At 45.8% G+C, this 27,203-nt stretch overlaps 1 protein-coding gene and 1 long non-coding RNA gene across 3 annotated transcripts in view; one reads left to right on the top strand and one right to left on the bottom strand.

Annotated features, from left to right (window-relative positions):
* Positions 1-938, top strand: part of LOC138517881 (uncharacterized) — a 208,193-nt gene extending 207,255 nt beyond the window's left edge. For both annotated transcript variants that reach the window (XR_011282769.1, XR_011282770.1), the window contains one exon: positions 584-938. This is a non-coding gene — a long non-coding RNA (uncharacterized lncRNA). The remainder of the gene's footprint in view (positions 1-583) is intronic.
* MAST3 (microtubule associated serine/threonine kinase 3) overlaps positions 1-27,203 on the bottom strand; it is a 1,229,968-nt gene that overhangs the window by 1,116,414 nt on the left and 86,351 nt on the right. The window lies entirely within an intron of this gene.

The following is a 27,203-nucleotide window of genomic DNA, read 5'->3' as shown; positions in this document are numbered from 1 at the left end:
TGGGGGCTGGCACTGCTAAGGTGATGTCCAAGACTCCAAAGGGGGCACTAGAGGGACAGAACGCATAGCGGGACACCCCACTGGCCTCCCCCTCCCCTCTGCCGGTAACTCCCAAATTTCCTCCGGGAGGAAGGGGTGTCCCCAGGGCTAGTACATCCGGCGCACCCTGGGGGTGGCATATAAGGCAGGGGGACTGGAGCTCAGTCTCTTTCCAGTCCCCCCCACCTGAAGTCCCACCCATCCTCACCCTTCTGGCTAGTTTAGAACAGGTAAGAAGCCTGCAGGGGTCAGAGAGTAGAATGGATTACTTTGTCATGGGTAGCAGACCAAGGTAAAAAGAGTGGGTGCAGCCATTTAATTTGCGTACAGCGGATCTCGAGGCCAAAGGTCAATGGGAACTGTTGTTTAGGGGTAGGATATTGTCTGCACTAGCTCTTAAACCTTTCCCAGTTTATCGAAATAGGTGTAGGCAGTATTTTAATGTTAAAGATATCAATTGGATCAAGATGTGTAAATGTGTTAATTTTGTTTCAGCAGATTTTGAGGTGTAAGTTGGTAAATGCTTGTTCCATTTCTGTCACAGGTGGAGTTTGGGGCAGTCCTAGCTGGGGAGGAGAGTGAAGCAGTGGTTCGAACCGTGGGCAGGTTTCCCGATGGCCGCACTTGAGCCAAATTCGAACGATGGGCACTGAGTCCCTTAGTGACACTTGAGATTCCTCACCTGCAAGATTCAGTGGCCCGAGGAGGAAGTACTGCGTACAGTACAATCTGGAGCGTATGTCTGGTGCCTTGCTAAAGCCGTGGGTGGCAAGGGCACACTGGAACATTCAGATTTATAACATTGCCCTGCTTTTGGGCCACCTTTAGAAGTGTATGGTCATGAACCATGATGTGTTTAAGGCTAGGACTGCCCCCATATTGTGTATGCTCCAATAAAATGTGACCTTTTTGTTTCCAAATGTATAACAATTGTCGGTCTATTATTTGGATAGTAAGGCTTATGGTCTTGGTCTGAATCCCAAATCCCTCCCTCGCCCCGGAAAAGGGGACGGGGCTAATGGGGGCTGACACCGCTATGAGGAGGCTCAGAGCAGGGGCTTTGCTGTGTGGTAATGCCCCGGTTCTGAGCCTCCTCGTTGTCTGTGAGGACTGAGCCATGCACCCGCTGGTAGTTATTTATTTGATTGCTTATAGTGGAAACCTACCTCAAGAGCAGTGCAGCGCTTTAAAACATATCAACAATGATGTGGGCAGGGCAGGCTTCTGCCCTCTGCTAGTGAGTGCTGCCTGTTAATGATTGTTTAAGCTTAAACATTCTGCTTGTGCAGTTGAGTGATTTTATAGGCTCTTGCAATAGCAGCCCTTCCCCATTTGCGCCCTGGGCTGAAAGTCCCGGCAGAGTGCTGCATTCTTCCTTCAGTTTCCTCAATGAGGGAGGGCCGGAGCCCACTAAGGCTGTGGCTGTCGCTGCCACTGCTTGGAATACTTCTTTTAAAGCAAAACTGCTGGTCATTCTATCCTAAAAACAGGATCTGGAAGAAGGCAGAGAGCGACAGGGAAGGTATGATGACTGGAAGAAAAACAAGGCACAGACCCTTTGATAAATGCAGGGAGAAGTCGAGGAGAGACAGAAAGTGCGAGTGGTTGTCATGGGCTTAATTCAAGATTCCTAAAACCTAGCCGCTGGCGTATGGGGTGTTCCAGCGGTGGGCAGCGTGGGAAGGGTTAAACAGTGTTGTGCACGCTGTCTGCAGCATCTGCGCATGAGCAGCCAGCCGTCACACAAACCCGCTGCTCTCCACTTGGTTATTTACTCTGAATGGTTCTGTTGAGGCTATTTGCTCAGCTTCATTTCCTTTTATAGCAATTATCTCTGCGAACCAAAGCCTGGCTGGGAATAACCGCGGCTCTGCTTCATTCTCCCCGGAAGTCAGGCAAGCTCTCAAGCTCCATGTTATGTGGGTATCCCTGTGTCCCGATAGAACTGCTGCCAAATGCTGTATCCATCCGGTACCGCTGAAGAAATCTCATTACGACCAGAGTGTACATCTGTCAAATTAGTCATTAATTCCTTTCAATGGTGTGATAAAAATGTGGAGCCACGTCGCTTCTAATCCATTGCCAGTTGACAGGCGACCCTGCCTTTAATTAATTACGCGGTGAATCAAATAAACGTGGCACCAGCCTGACAAAAACATGTTCCAGAAACAGCAAGCGGATTTGAGAGCGATGCGGCATGAAGTAGACACCCACGCGTCTGCAGTCTGATTAAAAGTCGCAATTATTTGAGGTGATTTCAGTGTACATATTCCACTTTCTCACCATACACTTTAAAAATGCCCTAAATAGTTTACATTGCTATACCACCTTCAGAGGATATTAAAAACCCTCGTTCATGGCCTTCATGACTCCCCCCACCGGCACTCTTACATGTCCTAAAAATTGGGGTGCCATCTTCTCACTCTTAGTTCATTCCCAATTTAAATACGATTTGCAATTTCTATTGTAAGTGTAGGAACACCACTTGAACATGAGCTGATCGTTCTGGTAGGCCGCCACAAGTTGAATCATCTGCAGGTTTAAAGGGATCTATGTGATCACTATTGAATCTCACAGTCCGGACACAGCGAGTTACAGCAAAGCAGATTTCTTTTTCTTGAATAAAATAAGACAATACTTGAAACAGCCCCTCAATCCCTCTGCAACCAACATCCATCAGCCCTTTCAAGCAAAACATTCCTTTTTCCTTAAGAAACTCCATAGTGGAACGTAACATGAACTCCATTGTAGAATGCTGACATGAAAACTCATCATATGCAGCTCGGCTGCACAGAGCATGAGATATCTATGTACAGGCACATAAAGAGGCATTAAGAAACTCCACATCTAAAACACAGGTATACTGAAAACACCACATATAACACACCTACTTCCCTTTATAAAGGAACATATATCTCTTGTAAGACAATTTTTTGAAGTGTTTATATAAAATCATATATTAATAATTATGCAGTATAATGAGGCTTCATGGAGCTAATCGTCAACAGCACATCTATCAAGGGCCGCTATCCTATCTTTGCACCACTTCTCACCTTTACTCAACAAGACAGCGCTTCCCAGAGCCTTCACGACCCTCACAGGTCTTGAATATTTCGTAAACTCTTATTTCTATTTTTCTGAAACCCCTATCCAATCCCCTTCTCCCTCCATCCCACTCCGCCGTCCTCCCTTCCCAACCAACACCAGCTGTTTTCCACCTATGACAAGGGTGCCAGACCCCATTGCTGCTCAGCACCTCCTCTGTGTGGTTTCACAGCCAGGGTACCAGGGTAAGTGTTGTGCCCCCAGGCCCATCGCAGAGCGCCAAATCCCACCTGCACCCTCCCAGACCGCATGAAGCCCCGATCCTCCCCAGGCCTGTTTCTTTTTTTGTTCTCTAATTTTCTGAATCCCCTATCCAATCTCCTTCTCCCTCCCACTCTGTCCACCTCCCTTCCCAACCAACACCAGCTGATTGGCCCATAGGCCCTTTTTTAGGAGACCCACTCAGGGCAGCCTCCGACTAGGCAGCCCCTGCGGCAAAGGACCCCAAGGCAAAGGACAACAGCTCCTGAAGAAGTGGCTCCAGACCGCGCAGGCCCTTGTTAGCCTGTGGAGCCTACAACCGTCATCCAGCAGCTACTGACTGAATAAGTGCAGTTACGGGCACGGGTGCACCCATTACTACCTCCCACTAAACTGGACAACCCAAACCCACCTTATTACCTTCGCACTTAACCTAATTTGTGCCAGATTGCCAGATTGTGCCAGATATCCAAATTTGAGCCAGATAGCAGACCTTAACTTTTAGACTGATTGCGCCAGATAACCTGATTGTGCCAGATAGCCTGATTGTTCCAGATAACCTGATTGTGCCAGATAGCAGAATGCCACACTTTTCCTGATTGTGCCAGATAGCTTAACTGTGTGATTCTCCAAGACAGCCTAACTGTGCCAGATAGCCCAATTGTGCAAGATAACCTGATTGTGCCAGACAGTAGTACTTCACATTTAGCCTGTTTGTGCCAGATAGCAGCACTTTGCACTCGGCATCCCTATGCCAGATAGCAGCATCCCACATTTAACCTGACTGTGCCTGATATCCTAATTGTTGCATAAAAGCCTGATTTTGCAAGAGGAACTGATTGTGCAGGATAGCAGCACTTCACCTTTGCCCTGATTGTGCCGGATTCAGCGTTTCATGTTTGGCCTGACTGTGCCAGATAGCCCAATTGTGCCAGATAGCCTAATTGTGCCGGACAGCCGGATTGTGCCTTATAACCTGACTATACTACATACCATGAGTGTGTCAGATAGCCTCACCCCATTTGTAGCTTGATTGTGCCAGATAGCTTCACTCCACTTTTGGCTTGTTTGTGCCAGATAGCCTCACCCTACAGTTAACTAGATTTTCTGTTGGGAAACCTGACTGTGCCAGATTGCCCATCTCGCATTCAGCTTGATTGTTCCAGAGAGCCTTTGTAGAGATAGCGAGAAACCCCAAAAATGAGCCTTGAATCCAATCCAGCATGGAGCCCCCCCGGCCTCACCTGGGCAAATCCAGCGGTAAGGCTAGGACCCCCGGACTACTTCCCTGAAAGCCTGCCGCCCCTCCCCCACTACTACCCGACACACCAAGCCATAAGACTTCCTGACGCTAAACCACTACGCCTACAAAAACAAATGTAAGGAAGGCAAGAACCGTCACAATCCAAACAGGTAGGCATTGCATGTGGGCTACACCCCCTGCAACCTAAAAAGAAACCTATTACAAACGTAGAAACCAACAAAACCCAAAGGATCACAACACTGATGACTCCAACACAAAGAAACACCTAAAACACCCTACCAGTAAGGAACGCAACATGCCACGAAAACGAATGGGACCATGCGAAAGAGAACCAGGAGTAGGAATTAACCAAATGGAACCACACCACGTAATCAGAACCGCAGAACACACCCCCACAAACACGGTCAACAGCAAAACAAACGCCAAAACAAGAGAAAAATATCTATACCTAACACCAAACCTAGCGAACAACAACTCAACGCAACAAGTCATTGAGCTGCGTAGAAAAGGAACAAAAACACTCAGAAGAAATATGAACAAAATAGATGCCCTCACACCATATATCAAAAAAACATGAGGATACCTCCTTCAATTACAACAAAATATAAAAGAGGAATCTGAAGAAAACAAAAACCCAATACGTAACCTAGAAGAGCTACTCAGCGAGCACACAGACGCAACTGAACCACCATCACACCTTGAGAGCTATATGGGACCAAACCAATGCAACAAACACAAGACAAAACCGATATGAAAAGACAAACAAAACCAAGCCAAAAAAATCCACTGCAACCTAATCAATGCAAGATCAATGTCAAAACACGCCACAGAGATAGAAGACATGCTCTGGGATGACAGCATCAACGTCCTATTCATCACAGAAACATGTTTTGGATGACAACTAAAAAATCACACTCCACAGCTGCCTACCTGACGACTTCAAGTGCACACTGTTAAACAGAACAGGATTGCAATAGCATTCAAGGAACAGCTGAAAATAAAAACAGACAAACCACTTAACATCAAAAACTGTGAATCCATGGTCCTTCACTTGGAATAAACCCACCAACTTACGACCCAACTTTTGTCGACAACTTCATAAAAGCCATCACCAACATAGCCATCCATCATGAACATCTGATAATCCTCGGAGACTTCAATATCTGGTTTGAAGAAGAAAATGCAAACTCACAAAAATTGCTAATCGAACAACTAAGAACCATGAAACTATGACAACTAGTCAAAGGAGCAACACACACAGCGGGACAACCACTTGACACAATCTTCACCAACAAAAACCTAATCACCACTGCACCGCCGATACAGATACTCTGGAGTGACCACCTCATCATCCCATTTGTGATCATGCTACCAACTAAAGCAGCCAAGTAGCCCGATAAACTCCCACTGTCACAAAAAGAAACTGGAAAGCCGTCAAAGCCAGCTGCTTAATAGAACAACTTGAACTCACAAAACCAGCTCCACTGACATGGACAAAGCTGCCTCAATGGAAAAACAGAGCTGCTTCATAAATCGATCACTGAAACAATTAATGGCATCTCCCCTGAGAAACCTTTCACCACGTCATGAACGAGAGCAATGGCAAAATGGTTCACCCCACTGCTCAGCACCATGAAAAAGAACAACAAAAAACTTGAACTAGAATGGAGGAAAGAATACGACCAAACAAAGAGAACACAATTACTAAGACAAATCCGATCCTACAAAAAATAAATTCAAAAGGCCAACAAGAAACACTATGACAGCAAAATTACCAAAACCGCCAACACCCAAAAAGAACTGTTCAACATCATAAATGAAACGAGGAACCCACCACGATGAAACAACACGCTGATACCTTCCCAGAGACTATGCAACAACCTAGGAGGCCACTTAACAAAAAAATCTGCGATATCCTTCACATTATAAAAAGCAGACCGGTCAACCCGATCACACAACCAATCCCGCCAAACTAGGAACCACAGTATAAATTCCAAAGCTTCCCACAAATACTAGTAGACACATTCGTCAAACTGGTAAAACATAGCAATAAAGCAGGATCCCCCATGGACTCATGCACACCAGACATTTACAAATCGATCCTCACACAGGGCGCACCATTAGAACAGTACAGAAACCTCTTCAACCTGTCACTAGCAACAGGAAAAGTACAGCGATCATTCAAATCGGTGCACAGCAAACCACTCCTCAAGGACACAAGAGGAGACGTGGAAGACCTCTCCAACTACATACCTATCTCCAACATCTCTCAGCCAGAAAAACTACTAGAAACCTACATCTACAAACTAACATAAGAACATGTAGAAAAACACCAGTTGCTTGACCAGGCCCAAGTCGGCTTAATACCCATGCGAGGAACAGAAACAGCACTCCTATTTATCTGGGATGACCCAAAGACAAACGCAGACTCCAACACAAACTCTGCCCTAATACTTCTTGACCTCTATGCAGTGTTCAACACAGCCAGCCATTACATCCTCATCAAGAGAATAGAAGAAATACGAATAACAGAAAAAGCCCTACTCTGGATAAAATCATTCCTAACAAATAGAACGGAAACTGTGTGGATAAAACCCTTCAAATCCGCTCCACCAGACACCAACTGTGGAGTACCACAAGGATCATTCCTATTCCCTCTGTTCTTTGCCATTTACCTGGCTCCTCGAATCAAGATCATAAAAAATGCAACATTACGTGCTAAAACTACGCAGGCGACAGACAAATCATCTATAAAATCGAAGATAGACAAGAAGAGAACACAACGCTGGGAGCATGTCTCAAAGAACTCTATGACTGGATGAACACAAACAGCCTAAAGCTCAACCCAGGCAAGAGAGAAATCATGATTATATCCAAAAACTGGGAAACAGCACCCACACCATGGAAAATAGTCAAAAACGTAGGAATCCTAAAGGAGAATGTGCTAACCTTAGAACGACAAGTAAATGCAAAAATCAAAAAATGTTTTTTTCTTCCTACATTCAGTAAAAAGAACCCTACCATTCCTGTCATTCACCCATAAGACACTGACAATCATCGCCCTCATCATGTCAAGAATTGACCACGCCAACCGCCTCTACCTCGGAATGCCAGAACACCTACTGAAGAAACTGCACTGTATCCAAAATGCAGCGGCCATACTCCTCCTCAAACTATCACGAAGAGACCACATCACCCCAGCGCTAAAATTGTTATACTTGCTCCCAGTTAAACAACGAATCACATTCAAAACAATGTGCATAATGCACAGAGCAATCCATGGCCAAGGAGCACAATTCCTACAAAAGAAAATAACGATTTACCAAACAACAAGAACACTCAGATCAAGCAACGACAACTGCCTAGAACCAAAACCTTACACAAGGAAAAAGATAGGGGGATCCTCCTTTTCTCACCTGGCAGTAACATCTTGGAGGACCCTCCTGAAAGACATACGCAATACAAAGGACCACCTAAAATTCAGGAAACTACTCAAAACCTGCCTCTTTGCCACAGAACTAGAATGAACCTGGAACCTCCAAAGCCAAACCGTCCTGCTAGGCTAAAACTAAGGGACAGAGATTGTTGCTAGAAAAGAAGGAGCTGTAAGATTAGCTTGCACAGAATCTGGAAAGAATTGTAAATGTCACCTTGCGCCACTCCTAGACAGAATTGTGAAGATTAGCATTGCATCACATCTAGACAGAATTGTGAAGATTAGCTTACGTAGCATCTGGACAGAATTGTGAATGTCAGCTTACACCACAACTAGACATGATTGTAAAGATTAGACTCTGTCACAATCAGACAAAACTGCGAAGATTAGCCTGCGTTTGTCTACTAACTGTGGCTAATGTCCAAACATGGCTGTGTCACATGTTTCCTTGCTTGTCCTTTGGCCTGTGAACTGTGAAGATAATCTTGCATCACATCTAGATAGAACTGGTAAGATAGTCTTGCGTCACATGTAGATAGAATTGTAAATATTAGCATGTGTCACATCTAGATAGAATTGCAGAGATTAGCATGACTTGCATCCATATAGGATTTTTGCAGGTTAGCATGCGTCACGTCTAGATAGAACTGCGAAGACAACCATGCCTCACATCTAGATAGAACTGTGAAGATAACCATGTGTCACATCTAGATAGAACTGTGAAGATAACCATGTGTCACATCTAGATAGAACTGTGAAGATTAGAATGCATCAGTGTGCAGTTATAATGTTGAAAACATAATGCCGACTTACAAAAATATCGAAGAAATAATGTCAAAAAAAAAAATTTGAATGCTTTTTATTTTTATTTACATGTATTTTTTGGGGTCTGCAAGTAGAAAAAAAGGTCAAAACAGAAAACATTTTTTAAAAAAAGGGGGTTGGGGGGAACCCCCCACATTTCGAACAAAAACAAAGAAAAAAAGACATTTTAAATTTTTTGTTTTTGACATGTTTTCGACATTTTGACTTTCGACATTATGTATTTCGATATTATCACTATAAACCAAATGCATCACATCCAGATAGAACTGTGAAGATAATCTTATGTCCCATCTAGCATGCATCACATCTAGATAGAATTGTGGAGATTAGCATGACTCACATCTAGATAGAGTTTTCGAGATCAGCATGTGACACATCTCGATAGAATTTTGGAAATCACCATGCGTCACATCTACATAGAATTTTGCAAAATAGCATGCGTCACATCTAGATAGAACTGTGAAGATTAGCATGAGTCGCATCTGGATAGAATTGGGAAGGTTAGCATGTGCCACATCTGGATACAATTGTGGACATTAGCGTGACTGGCATTGAGATTTTCGAGATTAGCATGTGTCACATCTAGATAGAATTTTGGAAATCACCATGCGTCACATCTACATAGAATTTTGGAAAATAGCATGTTTCACATCTAGACAGAACCTCGGAGATTAGCATGCGACACATCAAGATAAAATTTTGGAAATTGGCATGCGTCAGATTTGGATATAACTGTGAAGATTAGCATGAGCCGCAACCAGATAGAATTGGGAACTTCAGCATACACCACATCTAGATAGTGATGTCATTAACCGACTCTACTAAAAATCTCACCCCTCTGCATAGACCTCTCATACTCAAAGTAAGCACAACGATTCCTCCAAGCACAACAAACCACATGCACTTCACTACACTGCAACCACAAAACAAACCACACATCATTTCACACAACAGCACATGACGGCAACCAACCGAAAAGCACACTTAAGCTCAGCAAACAGTGTTAACTGAACTGATGATGCCAACAGAACATCACAGCTCTCTTGCTCTTATCCCGCTCAGCCCTACTAACCAAACCCACCTTCTTTCAGATCCACCAGAGTGCCAGGGGACCACTGCGGTGGTGATAGTGTGTGGTATAAATATCCTTTAATATAACATAACATTACACCCTCCTTCAAGGCACGCTCTTTCACACAATTCCTGCTGTCATATCTCTCCTTTGACTTCATCTGATTAATCACCATCCTTCTATGCAAAGCCTCCTCTGGCACCACATTGCGCGCATTCACAAATTTGTTCATTCACCCCGGATGTAATCTGGAGTTTGGCAACCACCTTCTCAAGGTTTCAAACAGGGACACTCCCGTCACCTGGTGAGTAGCAATCCTATACTGGACTGCCCGCTCCATTATGGCACGTTCCCAATTTCCTCCAGTGCAATCGCAATTCTTACCACCTCCATCAGAGTGCTATTAAACATTTCTACTGTCACATTCCCTTTAGGATTGTACAAAGCAATAGTGGAGCGCCCTTCATTTTCTTCCAAGAATATTTCCATTTCCCTCACCATAAACTGAGGATCATTATCAGAAACCCTCCCTCCAGAAAACCAATTCCTAAAAAAAAAATTCCCTGTAATATTGATGTTCCTCACAATGCATACTTCTGGTCTCTTAGACAACAGATCAACCAAGACAATCACATATGCATTTTGAATACCCCTCACAGATATAGGCCCCAAAATATCGATTGGCACATCATGGCAAACTGAGCTCGGCGGCTCCACAATTCTCATGGCTGGTACCCTGATACTCAGAGTCGTGTTGCTGTCCCTACAACCCTTGCACTCCTTAAAAAAACTCAGCGTCCTCATCCATGCCAGGCCACCAGACATCCTGCTGAATAAGACCCTTCATCTTAGAAATGCCTAGATGTCCTTCATTGGGGATACCAAGTACAACTCTTCTCAGACCTTTCGCCATATGCAACCATATGCTCTCCTCATGACTAAATTCCTTTACCAACACTCAATTCATGTTTCACCCTCCAAATTCCTTTACCAACACTCAATTCATGTTTCACCCTCCTATATCCCTTTAATCTCTCATCAAGTTCTTTCCCGGGCCACCTTTCTTGCACATACCTCACAACAGTTTTGTAAACCTCATCCTTTTCACATTTCTCCCTCTAATCATTTTCATTAGCTACCTTACAATAAGCAAATACTTCTTCTTCTTCTCCACACTTGACTCCATCATCCTCCTCCGTGTGATTGTGAGACAAGGTGTCAGCTATGATGTTCAATTAACCCTTCAAGTGCTTCACCTCCATGTTCAAACATTGCATCATTGTGATCCGTCTAGCAATCCTCCTTGAAACGCCATCCAAACCCTTCCTGTTAAAGATATCAACGAGGGGCTTTTGGTTGATCACAATAAAAAATGTCCTTCCCCGAACAAACTCTTAAATTTCTCTACCCCCCCCCCCCACATGCAGACCAAAGCCTCCTTTTCTACAACCGAATACTGCTTCTCTGCATCCTTAAGAAACTGCAACGCAAAAGCCACGGATTGCAACATATCTCCATTCTGTTGCATTAATACACAACCCAGACCATTATCACTGGCATCTGTATACAATAGAACCTCCCAATCATCCTTAAATCCTTTTGCTGACAAGTGCAGTTGCTCTGGCTGTTTTTTGCTGACTGGGACCCTGCCGCAGTGTTTCTTCTGTATAGTGGAGGGGTTATGTAAGGAGGAGGGGTTTCTGCAGAAGTGTTTCTTCTGTGTCTATACCAAGGTGAAGTTTCTACATCAAAACCCCGCAGCCATCTAGTGCTAGCAAAGCGCTGACAGGTGCAGTTGTGGAGCAGTTGCTACAGACATTTTTTGCTGACTGGGACCCTGCCGCAGTGTTTCTTTTATGTCTATACCAAGGAGGAGTGGCTTCCACATCAAAACCCCCCAGCAAGCTAGCGCTAGTGAAGCGCTGACAAGCACAGTTGTGGAGTAGCTGCTATGGCTGTCTTTTGCTGACTGGGACCCTGCAGCATTGTTTCTTCTGTGTCTATGCCGAGGAAGAGGAGCATCTACATCAAAACCCCCAGCAAGCTAGCGCTAGCGAAATGCTGACAAGCGCAGTTGTGGAGAAGTTGCTACACCTCTTTTTTGCTGACTGGGACCCTGCAGAAGTGTTTCTTCTGTGTCTATAGCCAGGAGGAGGAGCTTCTACTTCAAAACCCCCCAGCAAGCTAGCGCTAGCGAAGTGCTAACAAGTGCAGTTGTGGAGCAGTTTCTATGGCCATTCTTTGCTGACTGGGACCCTGCCGCAACGTTTCTTCTGTATCTATACCGAGGAGGGGCTTCTACATCAAAACCCCCCAGCAATCTAGCGCTAGCGAAGAGCTAACAAGCGCAGTTGTGGTGCAGTTGCTATGGTTGTTTTTTGCTGACTGGGACACTGCCACAGTGTTTCTTCTGTGTCTATACCAAAGAGGAGGGGCTTCTACATCAACCCCCCCGAGCAAGCTAGCGCTAGCGAAGCGCTGATAAGCTCAGTTGTAAAACAGTTTGGGAGCAGTTGGAGCAGAGGAGCCTGCCAGCAGCCACAGGCACGCCGTTATGAGTAGTGACAATCCAGTAATGTAGGAGTCCGGACGATAAACTCTGGTGGAAGGACCTCTGAGGACGACATCCGGGTGAGCTATCTTCCACTATACTTAGATAAGCAGTCTGCCAGTAATTGTCCCGTACAAGCTCCAAGACTATCTGTGCAAAATTGGTAGAACTGATGGCCGCGGGCCCTCCAGGAGAATTCAGAAATAACAAAATAGAGATTATACCAACAGGAGGTGCTACTAAAGACAGCATGATATGCCCCCTTTAAACTAGTGGACCTTTGGCTCCTCTGGTGGACCACTGGGCACAACTATTATAACTTTTCAGACTGCACCCACCTGCCCAGAAACAATGGGGCAACGTCTTTAACAAGGTGGTGTGGGTGAGTGGCAAGTAAAACAGGTACTCGAACAGGGGAAACCAGCCTAAATAAATGGGAACATTTAAAATCACTCAGCGGGTGACTCTTAGAAGTGATCCCTGCACATCAGGAAAGCGCCCCAGAGCCCTCAGAAAGCAGAATCAAACTGATCGCATCCCCCTGAGAAAAAAAGACAAACGACAGAGAGAGGGGATTCCTCTGACCCTGTGCAAGCAAAGATAGAGGCTTTTTTTGGGTCAAGTGTAACTTAGAAAAGCAATGGACTAGTGGAGCAGCCACAAGGGACCAAAGAGTCATTGGAGGTGGAGGCCTCCCTGGAGAATATCTCAATCAATAATAACGGCTCATTTTTTAAACTATGCAAAGCCATACAAAGAAACTCGATGGGCCCAAAAGACTTTGCATATGATAATAATCTGGCCTCAAACTTGGAAACATTTCTCACTACCTGCGGCACATCCTCTAGTGAAAGTGGTATGGGAGAAGAATCAAGGTTGGAGGTTTCAACGCTTTCTCAGTACTCTCAAGATGTTTTTTCTGCCGCAAGGCCAACTCTGAAAACATTAGAGGCAAATATAGACAGAGTTTTAAGTCTCTGCTCTAAAATTGTAGGGGACCAGCGGGGGATTAAGGAAATTGTGGCAAGAGTGGTAGATGTTATACTGAGGGCCAGCCAAGAACCGGTAGTGACCGGAATCATACACGAGCCCCAGGCAATGGGAAAGCACCCGGACATTGGCATGGGACAGCCGGATGATCTATTACAACACTGTAAGATTAGTAATGATCCACCGAAAAGAAAAGAGATGCCTAATTTAGGGGAGGGAAACATCTACCTTCCCTTGTCTCTTTCAACTAGGTAGTGGCGGCTTCATAGAGTGACGCCAGCAAGGGACTCTGTGCTGATATTTCGCCCTGGGAAAAGATCCCGCCCGTTTCTAAGAGACCCCAAACTAAACATCAGTTATTAACAAGAAAGAAACGGCGAGACCACATATGCAGAACAAACGCAAAAACTAACGCTAAAGCGGGAGCTGACAAGGCCCCTAAAAAGATGAAGGGAAAACAGACAGTAAGTAAGCAGGTGGATAGGGGAGGACATAGTTAGAAGAGTACAATTACAGGGCCCACTGGACAATTGGATGCCCTCCGCCAAGAGGACTGACAAAGCACCCTTTCCCAGTCAAGACGCCTGCCTACTTACATCAGAGCAGAAGCCCTCAGCAGGGGAAGCTGGCCGCCCTGCTCCCGTTCTGCATACTAAATCCTCATGACAATGTGGAAACACACATTCTGAGCCAACCCTTAGTACCACCTCCACAGAGATGGAGGGGAATGGTGGAGAATGGAGATGTGAAAAGCAAAATTCGTTGAGACCACCGCAGGCACCACCTTCATCTAATGACAATATGGGGGACCCAATCATATAGAACCTCTTAGACCCATGGAATTGAAGAGTGGAGGAGCTCCACCCCATCAGCAACTTAGAATGGCAAATAGAGACAGAGCCGAATATTACAAAGACATACACTATGTCAAACTGATTGAGACCAACCCCACTGCCTCCAGTCCATCTCTTTACTTCTCCTGGCTTCTAGAATTATTACACCTGGTACCAGATTTGGAAACCTTTACGCCAAGGGACATAGGGAAGTTGGAGCTCCCACAATATGACAGTCTAACTTACTGCGTACTGGTTAACTTCCTCTCCTCTTTAGTTGTAGAAAATGTCTGTAAAAATACCCTGGCATTTAGAGATTTAGGGTTTGAGATCTTGGTGTTCCACCCACATGCTCAGAACATCCTCTCTATGGCACAACCCTTAAAAAATCAGAAGACATCAACATGGGAAATGAGTGGAGACAGACAAGGAAAGGGGAAGCAGAGGGGGTACTGGCCTCCCATTAAAACATCATATTTCTGACCATTGGAAAGGGTAGAGGATTGGACGCTCATTTCCTGGAACACTAGGGGTTTCCGCTACTTCCCCAACTACCAGCTGGTGCTGGAATTGATTAGGAGGGCAGAGTTATTTTGTTTCCAGGAAATCTGGCTGACAACCTGTTTTGAGCTAGATGGTTATACAATTTTATTCACCGGGGCAAAAACATACATGAATTTAACAGAATTTCAAACTGCGATTCCCAACAGTTACTTAATATGTGGCCAGGTAATCAACCTGTGGCCTGGAGTTGGACCCATATTGGTGGCAATGCTACACAAGCCCCCTGGTGGGGAGCTGACGAAGGGTCTGAGAAAGGCTCTGATAGACACTTGCAGAAACTGGACTAATACCTTCCCTAAGGGGGGTATCATCTTGACGGGAGATTTTGACGTGTACTGTGTGCATAATCACCTGTACCACATCTGCTCGGGGAGGAATGATGGCCTGGGAACCAGGGCATGCTATTGGAGAGAGGCTCTAGACAAGTTTGAACTCTCCCCCTTGGTAGTAGAGGACGGAGACGCTCAAATAACATGGTCCAATGTGATATATAAGAGCAGTATTGACTTTATATTTGTAAACACGCCCATAAGGAGAGGTTCCCCTAAATTTGAAATAATTCCTGCCACAAGTACTAACCACGCTACACTTAGCATGAAGTGTAAAGGTAAAATGGAGGGACCTACTATTGCGGGGTTCGCTAATCCCATGGTAATTCAGCAAGGTAATAGGTTATACTGGTCAGGGGCCAGGATCTATCACCTCAGCCAAGCAGTTAGAGCGCTGGGCCAGAGTGAAGAAGAAATAGTGGGTGATTGCAACTGGGATTTAAAGAGACTGGTGACTTCACTGGCCATATATCCGCCCACTAGACAACCAATGTTTGCCGAACATTTGGGTGAAGTAAAGAATTTATAAGGCAAAAAGGGAAGTAAATTCCCTGATACGGAAAATCAAAAAATCTCTGAACATAACACAGATAGGCAGGAGCGAACTGCAGACACGGGTTAGATCTAAATACAAAACATGGCTGCGGAACTACAAACATGGGGAAAACTTGGCCGCCTGGAAACATATAAATAACTTGATCAGGGCAAATGACGCAAAGAATTTTTGGCATCTGTTCTGCAGCAATGGGGCATGCAGCATAGCGCTGGAGGTGTGTGATGTAACGGAGGAGCAATAGGATGTCTTTGTTGGGAAAAACTATAGTTGGGATAGGGAGCCCAGGGACCAAAGGGAAGCTAGGGCAATGAGGGACAAAGTGGTGGAAAACTACATAAGAGGTGCCGACATCGAGGCCTTGTTAGCTAAAATGAAACCCTTGATGGCAATAGGGCTGGATGGTCTTTGTAATGTAGTTATGAAGAGTGACCTTTCATGGTGGGACCCGCTATTACAATCTCTCTTCCTTCAAATTTGCGAAATGGGAATCCTACCCAAGAGCTAGAGAAGCTACATACTCATATCAGTGCACAAAAAGAGCCCCTACAACACACTGTCAAACCTTAGTTTACTAGCGATGTGGGACCCCAACGACAAGATCTTTGCCACCTTACTGTTAGAACCTCTGTCTCAGTGGGTAAAGAGAGAAGGTCTGCTTCCCTTCCACCAGACTGGTTTTAGGAAGGGATGCAGAACTACCCACTCCATATGGGCCCTGATGACCCAGATAACGGATATCCACGTGTATCCTGGCATGGCCCTTTACACTGCCTTCGAGTATTACACATCTGCGGTTAACAGCGTCATCAGAGAAAAGTTATGGGAGAGGCTAGAAAGGTGTGGAATAAATCCATCACTGTGTTATTTTTTTATTAAGTCACTTAACTCTGAAACAGAGGTCCAGGTGAGACTGTCCCAGGAAAGACCTTTAACAAAGCCTCTTATGACAATTACAGGTCTCAAACAGGGATGTCCTTTAGCCCCCCTGCTGTATAACGTGTATACGGCAGAACTAGCACAAGCCCTGGAGAAGGCACATAACCACCCCTCAACCCCCGTTATGGAACTGAAGCCTTCAGTAGCTTAACGTACGCTGATGATACTGTAATTTTAGATCGGATGGCTATAGGTCTTCAATCCTCATTAGAGAGCATGGGTTATTCCCCAACAGCACAAAGACCAAAGTCCTCATGATGGGGAGAGGAGCATATGGGGCCCCCTCATTCAGATGGAATTTAGGTGGGGTCACTCTGGAGCAAACAGATGAATATAGGTATTTTGGAATGACGATTAGAGCAAAACTGATTCAGGCTCAATTGAGGGAGGGAGTGACAACCAAAGTTTGGGAAAAATGGCTTGCGTTGAAAAAGATAATTGACACCCATGGTGGTCACTCATTGGAGAGCATGCAAACAGTCAATAGTCCCCAGCATTCTATATGCGCTAGAAGTCTATCCATTAAATCTCATAGACTAGTTGCCCAAGTTAGAGGCAAAAATACTACGCTTGCTGCTCGGCCTCCCATCTAGTGTCCCGGTCGAAGCAGTACGCCTTGTCCTAGGGCTTCCTTCCCTGCTGTCCTTCTTGAAGATTGCAGCCTGCAAACTGTGGGTTAAAATACAGACTAGCGACTCAAGGGAGCTGACGCTGCTTAGCCTCACTATCCCTCACTCTAACTGATGTAAGAAAAGGAATTGGTAATGGCGACTTGGGAACATGGTGGCACAGCATTTTGAGAACTTCGGAATCAAAAATCCACCAGTAACCTGGTTAAACCTCTATTTGACATTCTCCCCAACATCTTCTTCAACCGTGCGTCATGTTCCTCCACAGCCTTGCTCCCCACCAGTATGTCATCTTGATGTTAATGTTAAATTGCATTTGTACCGCACACCATCACCACCGGAGTGGTCCCCTGGTGCTCTGGTGCATCTGAAAAGGAAAGGGGGTGCAGTGAGTTAGTAGGACTGAGCAGGAAAAGTGCAAGAGAGCAGTGGTGTGCTATTGACAGCTGCAGTTCGGTTAGCACTGTTCGCTGAGCTTAGGTGTGTTTTTTGGTTGGTAGCTGTTGTGTTCTGTTGTGCAAGGCTATGTGTGATTTGTTTTGTTGTTGCAGTGTAGTGATGTTCATGCAGTTTGATGTGCTTTAGAGGTGTGGTTGTGTTTGGTTGGATTTTGAGAGGTGTATGCAGAAGGGTGAGATTTTTAGTGGGTTGGTTAGTGGCATTGCTATCTTGATGTGGTGCATGCTAATTTCCAAAATCTTTCTAGATGTGGCACGTGAATATCTTTACGTTTCTATCTAAATGTGGCACAGACTTATATTCACAAACCTGTATAGATGTGATGCAAGCTAATGTTCACAATTCTATCTAAATGTGACTCAAGCTAATATCCACAAGCTTGTCTGGGTGTGACGCAATGCTAATCTTCACAGTTCTGTCTAGGTGTGACGCATGTTCTTATCTACAATTCTGTCTAGATGTGACGCAATGCCAATCATCACAATTCTGTCTAGATGTTGCGCCTGTGATGCAAGCTAATATTCACAATACTGACTAGATGTGATACAGTACCAATCTTCACAATTTTGTCTAGATGTCGCATATTGCTAACTAACAGTTCTCCTTGATGTGAGACTTGGCTTTTCAACACATTTTGCAACTCAGTGAGTATATGTGGGGCAAGAGTGGCTAAATAGAAGTTGGTACATGCAGGCTACCTGCTATCTGGTAGTGCAGAAGATAAGATAGGAGCGAGGTGGGGCAGTTTGTTGGAGCACAGTGATTGCTGTGCCCCCTGTCCTGCACCCCACATACTTTGTCTGTCATTGCTGGTTGACGGCTGCCTGTTTCATGCTTCTCCGGCTGACACTGCCAGACACCATCTGGACCTGCTACTGCTGGAGCTGTCCTTTGCCTCAGGTCCTTCCCCAAGGGGGCTGCCGGGCAGGAGGCTGCCCTGAGAGTGTTGTTAAAAGGTGTTCCAGGTCATGGGGAAGGAACCAATCAGCAGAGCGGGCGGAGAGCGAGAGAGGACGTGAGTTGGGACAGGAAAGTGGCAAGATGGGGGACCTGGAGGGGAGAGACCCCAGTGCCGAGTGTGCAGCTAGATGTTCATTTTAAGCCACAACTCAATTTTGCAGTATAGCCAGAAATAAAAATGAATTTCGTTTTCAGAAAAACAAAAACAAGATCGCAGACAGAGATGCTGCTCACCTGATTCTTTTTCCAAAAATAATTATTTCTCCAATAGCAGAAAAACAGAAGAAGGATGCAAACAACAGAAAAATAGAGGCAAACAGGGCAGGGGAGAGGTCGCCCATGAGAGCCAGGTATGGCAGAGGCTGTAGAAAAAGGAAAGGCAGAAGAAGGATGAAAAAAGCAGATAAAAAAGCCAAAAAAAAGAGAAAGCAGGAAGCGCACAGTGCAGGAAGAGAGACACTCTCCTCACAGGGGCCAGGACACTAGATGGAGTGGAGCAGTCCACGTCCCAGAAGGTGGTTTTGCCTTCCCCTGAAGGTAAGGCCAATCAGGGGTAATGGAGGTGGATCAGGAGCGAGAAAGAGGGCAGGTGAGAGGTCGCACAAGAAAGCCAGCGATGGCAGAAGTTATAGAATAAGTAAAGGCAGAGGAAGGATGCAAACAGAAGAAAAGAACAGAAAAGGCGGGAAATAGGGCAGGGTAGAGGTTGCATATGAGAGCCAAGTGCGGCAGTTCCGTAGAAAAGTAAAGGCAGTAAAGGATAAAAAAAGCGGATAAAAAAGCCAAAAAAAGAGAAAGCAGGGAGCGCACAGTGCAGGAAGGAAGACACTCACCTCACAGGGGCCAGGATGCAAGATGGAGTGGAGCCGTCCTGGTCCCAGAAGGTGGTTTTGCCTTCCTCTGAAGGTAAGGGTAATCAGGGGTAGGGGAGGCTGGTCAGGGGCAAGAAAGAGGGCAGGGGAGAGGTCGCACATGAAGGCCAGGTGCAGCAGAGGCCATAGAATAAGGAAAGTCAGAAGAAGGATGCAAATAGAAGAAAAGAACAGAAAAAAGAGGGAAAGAGGGCAGGGGAGAGGTCACCTATGAGAGCTAGGTACGGCAGATGCTGCCGAAAAAGGAAAGGCAGAAGAAGGATGCAAACAGAAAAAAAGAACAGAAAAAAGAGGGAAAGAGGGAAAAAGGGAAAGGGAGAGGTCGCACATGAGAGACAGGAACGGCAGAGGCCGTAGAAAAAGGAAAGGCAGAAGAAGGAAGCAAACAGCAGAAAAGAACAGAAAAAGAGAGCCAGTTATGGCAGAGGCTGTAGAAAACTCAAGCTCTTCGCTCCTCTAACTCCAACTCCCTCATGGTCAGTCGCTTCTCCAAGCAACGAGTTGGTGGTAGATCTCTCTCTTCGGCTGGGGCCTCCCTCTGGAACAGCCTCTCTGCCTCTCTGAAACTTGGGGAGAAGCATCTCCAGTTCTGGAAGCACCTCAATACCTTCCTTTTTGCTTCTGCCTTCGCTCTTCCTCTCCCCTGCTGATTTCCTGTCTGATACTACGATGGTCACCTGACTACCCTCTGATTTTGGGACCAGGTCCCTGCCCGCCCAGTTGTACACCCACACTGCCTCCTGGCAACCTTTCCACTTGGGTATGTATCTGTAACCCTACAGTCCCCCTACCTTGACTTTTGGACACCTGCTGTCTGCACTTACCCTTGCACCTGTCACCTGCTGGAAACACATCTTGGCATTGTTTTGACCCCATATACAGCACTTCCCCCTCCCCTTTCCCCTAGCACTTTTCCCCTCCCCTCACACCTACACCTGCGTGATCTCAATTTCACTTGGCCTAGTAAGATCATTGCCTATGTCCTTCCTCTGATCCCCCTTCCTTGCCTCGTCGTGCCTTGAAACACCTGTGTATAAGCATGTTACAAATGCCATATTATAAAATATCATATCAAAGAGGTCAGGGGAGAGGTTGCACATGAGAGCCAGGTACGGCAGTGACTGTAGAAAAAGGAAAGGCAGAATAAGGATGAAAACAGCTGAACAAAATCCGAAAAAGGGAAAGCAGGGAGAGCAAAGTGCAGGAAGGGGGACACCCACCTCGCAGGGGCCAGGATGCAAATCCTTCAATAATTTGTTCATAAACCTCTGGAATACACTAGAAGTAGACGCCAATCCAAAAGGCATCCTTTTACAGGGATACAGACCAAAGGAAGTTATAAATGCTGTTAAATCTACAGATGCAGGGTGCAGCTTCACCGGATGATATGCTGCTTTTAAATCCAGTTTCAACTACTCCTCTCCCAGTCTCCACCAACAAATCATCAATCTTCGGAGGTGGAAACCTATCAGGTATCACGTTTCTATTAGGTGCCCTAAGATCATTTCACAATCTTATGCTTCCATTCGGCTTTTACACAGCCACTACTGGGCTTATCCATTCAGCCACTTCCGCTTCTTCTATTATTTCGTCATTCAGCATTTGCTTAAGCTCATTCTCCACATCAGCACTCAAGGCCTAGGGTATTGTTCGAGCCTTGGCCCTTACTGGCAGTGTCCCAGGCTTTAATTTAATCAAGTGAAAAAAACCTCTCAGACATCCCGTCTTGTCACCAAACACGTCAGGACACCACTTGGTTATGTTTCTACCTTCCCTGGGCCTTTGTGTATCACCACCACCTAAGAAGGGTGATCAGGGTCTATTCTCAATCCAAGATCAGCTTGGGCATCCCAGGATAACACATTTCCACCTTTGGATATAACCCTCACCATGCCTTGGGCACAGCTTCCACCATATCTAAATTGAGCCCAGAACTCCCCCACAGTATCACATCCCCATAGGCATGAGGTCTCACAGTCGACTCTTGCAATTCACATGACTTGAACTTTTCTCTCCAATTATCTAGATTTATAAGTATATAATGTGCACCACTATCTATTAATAGTGTCACTGCAACCGTGTTCACACTTATCTCTGCGGTTTCACCCTTTTCGGTCTCGCATCAACTGCATTTACTATGCATACTTCATCTTCCCCACTGCTCCTCTCGTCATGCCAATATCTTGGCCCATCTTGAACCATTTTAACACCTTCTGATCAATTCTGATGCCTACAACAATGAGCAATATGCCCTTTTTTCCCCAAAATCTCTATAAATTACATGGTGAGCAAAACAATGTTTGCCACTTGTTATGTGGTCCGGATTTCCGCGTCTATTGCATCTTTTGTTAAATGCTTTCACAACCAACTTTTGCTTCATGTTATCCTTCTTCTTGCTTATTTCGTTAATTTCCTTCTTATTCCCTTCATATTTTTGAACTTTTGTTTCGTCCACTCCATTAGCACTGGAGATCACTGACTTCACAGCTTCAGCGTCTAAAGCCTTGATGCATTTCTCTGTGTGTTCCACCATTTTCGTTATTTTAGTAGCTCTTTCCAATGCTAAATACACTCCACTGACCCCCATCGCACCACAATCCTTCTCTAATCTTTTCATCACTACATCTTATCATCAGCTGATCTCTTAAATGTTCATCCCTGCAGTGATCATAGTCACATTTCATGGCTAAACCGTGTAAGACTGTAACACATTCCTCCATGGATTCTTCAGGCTTTGGGTCCCAAATAGCAAAGTGATATTTTGCTAAGAACTTGTTTTCCTTCACGATGAAGTGACGGTCTAGCTTTAGTAGACTTTGCTCAAACGTAGACAGACCCTCAGCTTCATGGGCTGGTAAATCAGGTAACTTTCTAAAAATGACCTGACCTTCCTGGCATAGACAATGACACAAAAATGAATATTTCTGGAGCGCCACAAAATTGCTGCCATAAAGGCCAGGCTAGTACCTCATAAAGCCCTCCTCCCAGTCACCCCATTTCACATTGGGCTCACCTGGCTGAGGTAAAAATAGTGCTGGATCTGGAAAGTTCAATCTTCTGGTGGACAGGCTGATCACTGAATGCTTTGAATTATGCCTTACAGGTCCCTTTGAACAGCATTGTGCTTATTCCTTGTATTTCGCTTATACAATCGGATTGCCTGACTTCAAAATGCCTGTGTTGGCTATCTAGTTTAGAGAAGTACGATTCCCGCCTGACCTTAAATTGGTGGGCGCTACTCTTTGTGATGTACCTGACCATAAAATGGCGAGCACACTTCTGATACCTACGCTGTCCAAAAAGCTGCCTGATCATGGGATGGGGGTCGATAACCATCTGATCACTTGTCATGAGATTTAAACTTACAAAGCTCTGCACTGCTAACGAATTATGCCATGGTTCATCGGCTTCTTTCTTTCTCTCTCGAGCGCCGCAGTCCTCCCCCCCACACCGAACGGGGCCTGTCGTCTGCCACAGTATTTCCTCCCCATATGGGAATGACAAAGCCACTGCTTGCCTGCTGAGGGTGCATTAATAGCTGGGCCGGGGCTGCTGCTTCCTCACCATCCTCGTCGCCAGTATTAAATCTCATAGTCTGGACACAGTGTGTTACAGCACAGCAGATCTATTTTTCCTGAATAAAATAAGACAATACGTGAAACAGCCCCAAGCCCCTCTGCAACCAACAACCGTCAGCTATTTCCAACAAAACATTCCCTTTTCTGTAAGAAACTCCATAGAGGAATGTAACATGAACTCCATTGTAGAATGCTGACATGAAAACTCTTGATATGGAGCCTGGTTGCCCAGAGCATGAGATAACTAAATATAGGCACATCAAGAGGCATTAAGAAACTCCACGTTCACCCCTGTTCCTCCAGAACCATCAAGGACCACATTGACACCCTGGCTCCTGCTCTGGCTGACTTCTGCAACCACTCCTTCACCACTGGAGTCTTCCCATCCCCCTGAAGCACTCCCTTGTTCACCCTCTTCTTAAGAAACCCTCTGCCGATCCCTCCTGCCCGGCTAACTATCACCCAATCTCCATCACTCCCTTCTTGGGAAAGCTCCTGGAGAAACTGGCCATCTCCCAGCTTAATCTCCACACTGAATCTGTTGGTTGTCTCCATGACCATCGGTCTGGCTTCAGAACTGCCAAAAGCACGGAAACTGTTCTCCTGAACATACATGAATACCTGCTCTCAATCCTTGACCCTAACACCCCCTTTGTCCTCATCTTGCTTGATCTCTCTTCTGCCTTTGACACTGTCAATCATGCCATCCTGCTAAAGTGTCTGCGTGATAACCTAGGTATCCCCGGTCAGGCACTGGCGTTGCTGACTTCCTTCCTCTCTGACTGACCCTCCCAGGTCCAACTTGGGTCCTTCCTCTATGCTATCTTTTTCTCTACCTATGGTGTCCTCCAGGGGTCTAACCTCTCTCCCTTGCTATTCAACCAATACCTGTCACTCCTTGCCCACCGCATTGCCACTCTCTGCCCAAACTTTCAGTGCCATTCGGATGACACTCAGCTCATTTTCAGGCTAACTTCGGCTGCCTCTTCCCCGTCCCTCATCTCTGACTGCCTGTTTGCTATCCAGGAGTGGTGTGCCATCAATGACCTCTGCCTTAATGCCAGTAAGACTGAGATGATCCTCATCGGCACACCCACTCCCTCCTGTCCTGTAGATTTCTGGCCGGCCTCTCTTGGCCCTCTTTCTGCTCCCACCTGCAAGGCTAAGAACCTGGGGGTCATCTTCAACTCCACACTCTCTTTCTCACCTCACATCTCTGATGTCCCTAAGTCACACTACCAGCTGCACCTCCTCAGAGGTATTCTTCCTTTCCACTCCTTCCCCCAGAAGCTCACTGTCTCCAGAGCCCTGCTTCTCTCCAGGCAGGACTATTGCAACAGCCTCTTTCTAGATCTGCCTGCTTCTACTCTACGTCTTCTGCAACTCATCCAGAACAGGACCATGAGACTTGTCCGTGGCCTCAAGCCCAGGGATCGTATCTCTCCAGGACTGAAATCTCAGCACTGGCTCCCATTGGCTGCGAGGATTAAGTTCAAAACCCTCTGCACCATCCACAAGGCCTTCTGGGGCCTCAATACCTTCAACTCTTGCTTCCTAAATATCTTCCCTCTCGAGCTCTTCGCTCATCCGTCTCCAACTCCCTCAGGGTCAGTCGCCTCTCCAGGCAACGGCTTGGTGGTAGATCTCTCTCTTCAGCTGGGGTCTCCCTCTGAAACAGCCTCCCCGCCTCCCTGAAACTTGAGGAGAACCACCTTCGGTTCCGGAAGCACCTAAAAACCTCCCTCTTTGCTTCTGCTTTCTCCCCCCTCTCCCCTGTTGAAGTCCTGGCTGATCATGAGACTGCATGGGTTATCTGGCCACCCATCTGATCTCGGGCCCAAGGCCTGCCAGTAGAATGATTGCGCTGCCTCCCTGGCAACCACTGCACCTGGGGACTGTTTTCTGTATCCCTACAGACCACAAACCAGCACTCATGTCTGCACTCACCCTGAACTTGCCACCAGCGGGCCGTTCTTATTTATTTAATGTTATTTATTATCCCATGTACTGCACCCCCCGCCCCCGCCTTCCCTGCACTTTTCTTTTCCCCCTTCCCTTGCACTTGCGCAATCTGAATGACACCTGGCCTAGTAAGATCGTTGTCTGTCTTCCCTCTTTTCCCCCTCCCTTGCCTCATTGCATCTTGCAACACTTGTGTATAGGCGCATTATAAATGTCATATCATATCATATCACGTCTAAAACACCGGAATACTGAAAACACCACATATAACAATAACCTCGAAAAAAACATCCAGAGGACGAAAAGGCAGATTTATTTTTTTAATGCATTTTGCTGCATATATACGCGGGTGGAGATCCACCACAGCCCCCTCATAACCCCATTTATTATTTCCCTTACCCACGTGTTATCACCGTAATGTAGCCCTGCTGCACGTTCTGGTCATTGATGCAATATTGCTACATATGCAATACCAACCAATTCTACCACTAGTCACATTTATCTCCAACTGCGTGCAGCTCAAAACCTTGCTTCAGGGCTGGCACTAGGATTTGCGGGCACCAAGTGCAGCATATTAAGTGTGGGGCCGCTTAATTTGCATTTGATAACATCACAGGAAGTGACATCACAAGATAATGACCACTACATATGTGGGCAGCACCCGAAAACATGGTAATCCGAGACGAGAATTTCCAATAACTACACTAGCAAAGTATAAAAGGTGCCCACCTTTTAAGTGCAACAATTTATAATGAAATATTCCAAAGAAAATAAAATCCAAACACGAGACATGCACTTTAAAAAAAATATCCCCTTCAGTCTCCAGGATGACAACATCTCTTGTCACATCCTTGGTAAATGTTCATGGCTCACTTGCATGCTTCATATACAATGTGAGGACAATGTTACATTCTACCTAAACACTTTTTGGCTCGGTATATATAAAGATGTGGTAATAAGGCAAATAGCTAGAACAGTTTTGTGCAATATGTTTAATTGTGCTGGAGGAAGACACAGATTGTAGCAGCTAACTGCTGATTTGCATGTGCTTTCAAAAAACATGTCCTTTTGCAGTTCTTAACACAATGGTCTGTTAAATAGGCCATCAATAGTATATTACACTATTATATAGTATATAGCAGAGCTGCATGACATCAGAGCTGCATGCGATCAGAGCTACCTGAGTGCACAGCTGCATGTGATCAGAGCTACATGAGAGCACAGCTGCATGACATCAGAGCTGCATAGGATGAGAGCTGCATGTAAGCAGAGCTGCATGCGATCAGAGCTACATGAGAGCAGAGCTGCATGACATCAGAGCTGCATAGGATCAGAGCTACATGAGAGCAGGGCTGCATGCAATCAGAGCTACATGAGAGCACAGCTGCATGTAATCCGAGCCATATGAGAGCACAGCTGCATGACATCAGAGATGCATAGGATCAGAGCTGCATGTGAGCAGAACTGCATGCGATCAGAGCTACATGAGAGCAGAGCTGCATGACAGCAGAGCTGCATAGGATCAGAGCTACATGAGAGCAGGGCCGCATGCAATCAGAGCTACATGAGAGCAGAGCTGCATGACATCAGAGCTGCATAGGATCAGAGCTACATGAGAGCAGGGCTGCATGTGATCGGAGCTACATGAGAACAGAGCTGCATGACATCAGAGCTGAATGCGATCAGAGCTCCATGAGAGCAGAGCTGCATGACATCAGAGCTGCATGACATCAGAGCTACATGAGAGCAGAGCTGCATGCAATCAGAGCTAGATGAGAGCAGAGCTGCATGCAATCAGAGCTAGATGAGAGCAGAGCTGCATGTGATCAGAGCTGCATATGAGCAGAGCTGCATGCGATCAGAGCTACATGAGAGCAGAACTGCATGACATCAGAGCTGCATGCGATCAGAGCTACATGAGAGCAGAGCTGCATGCTATCAGAGCTCCATGAGAACACAGCTGCATGGGATCAGAGCTACAAGATATCAGAGCTACATAGGATCAGAGCAATACGTAATTCAAGCTATAAGCAATGAGAGAT

The sequence above is a fragment of the Ambystoma mexicanum genome, chromosome 1p (assembly GCF_040938575.1).
Source record: "Ambystoma mexicanum isolate Mex_15411 chromosome 1p, UKY_AmexF1_1, whole genome shotgun sequence".
NCBI lineage: Eukaryota > Metazoa > Chordata > Amphibia > Caudata > Ambystomatidae > Ambystoma > Ambystoma mexicanum.
Note: the sequence above shows the minus strand (reverse complement) of the source record. Positions and strands in the feature narration are given on the sequence as shown.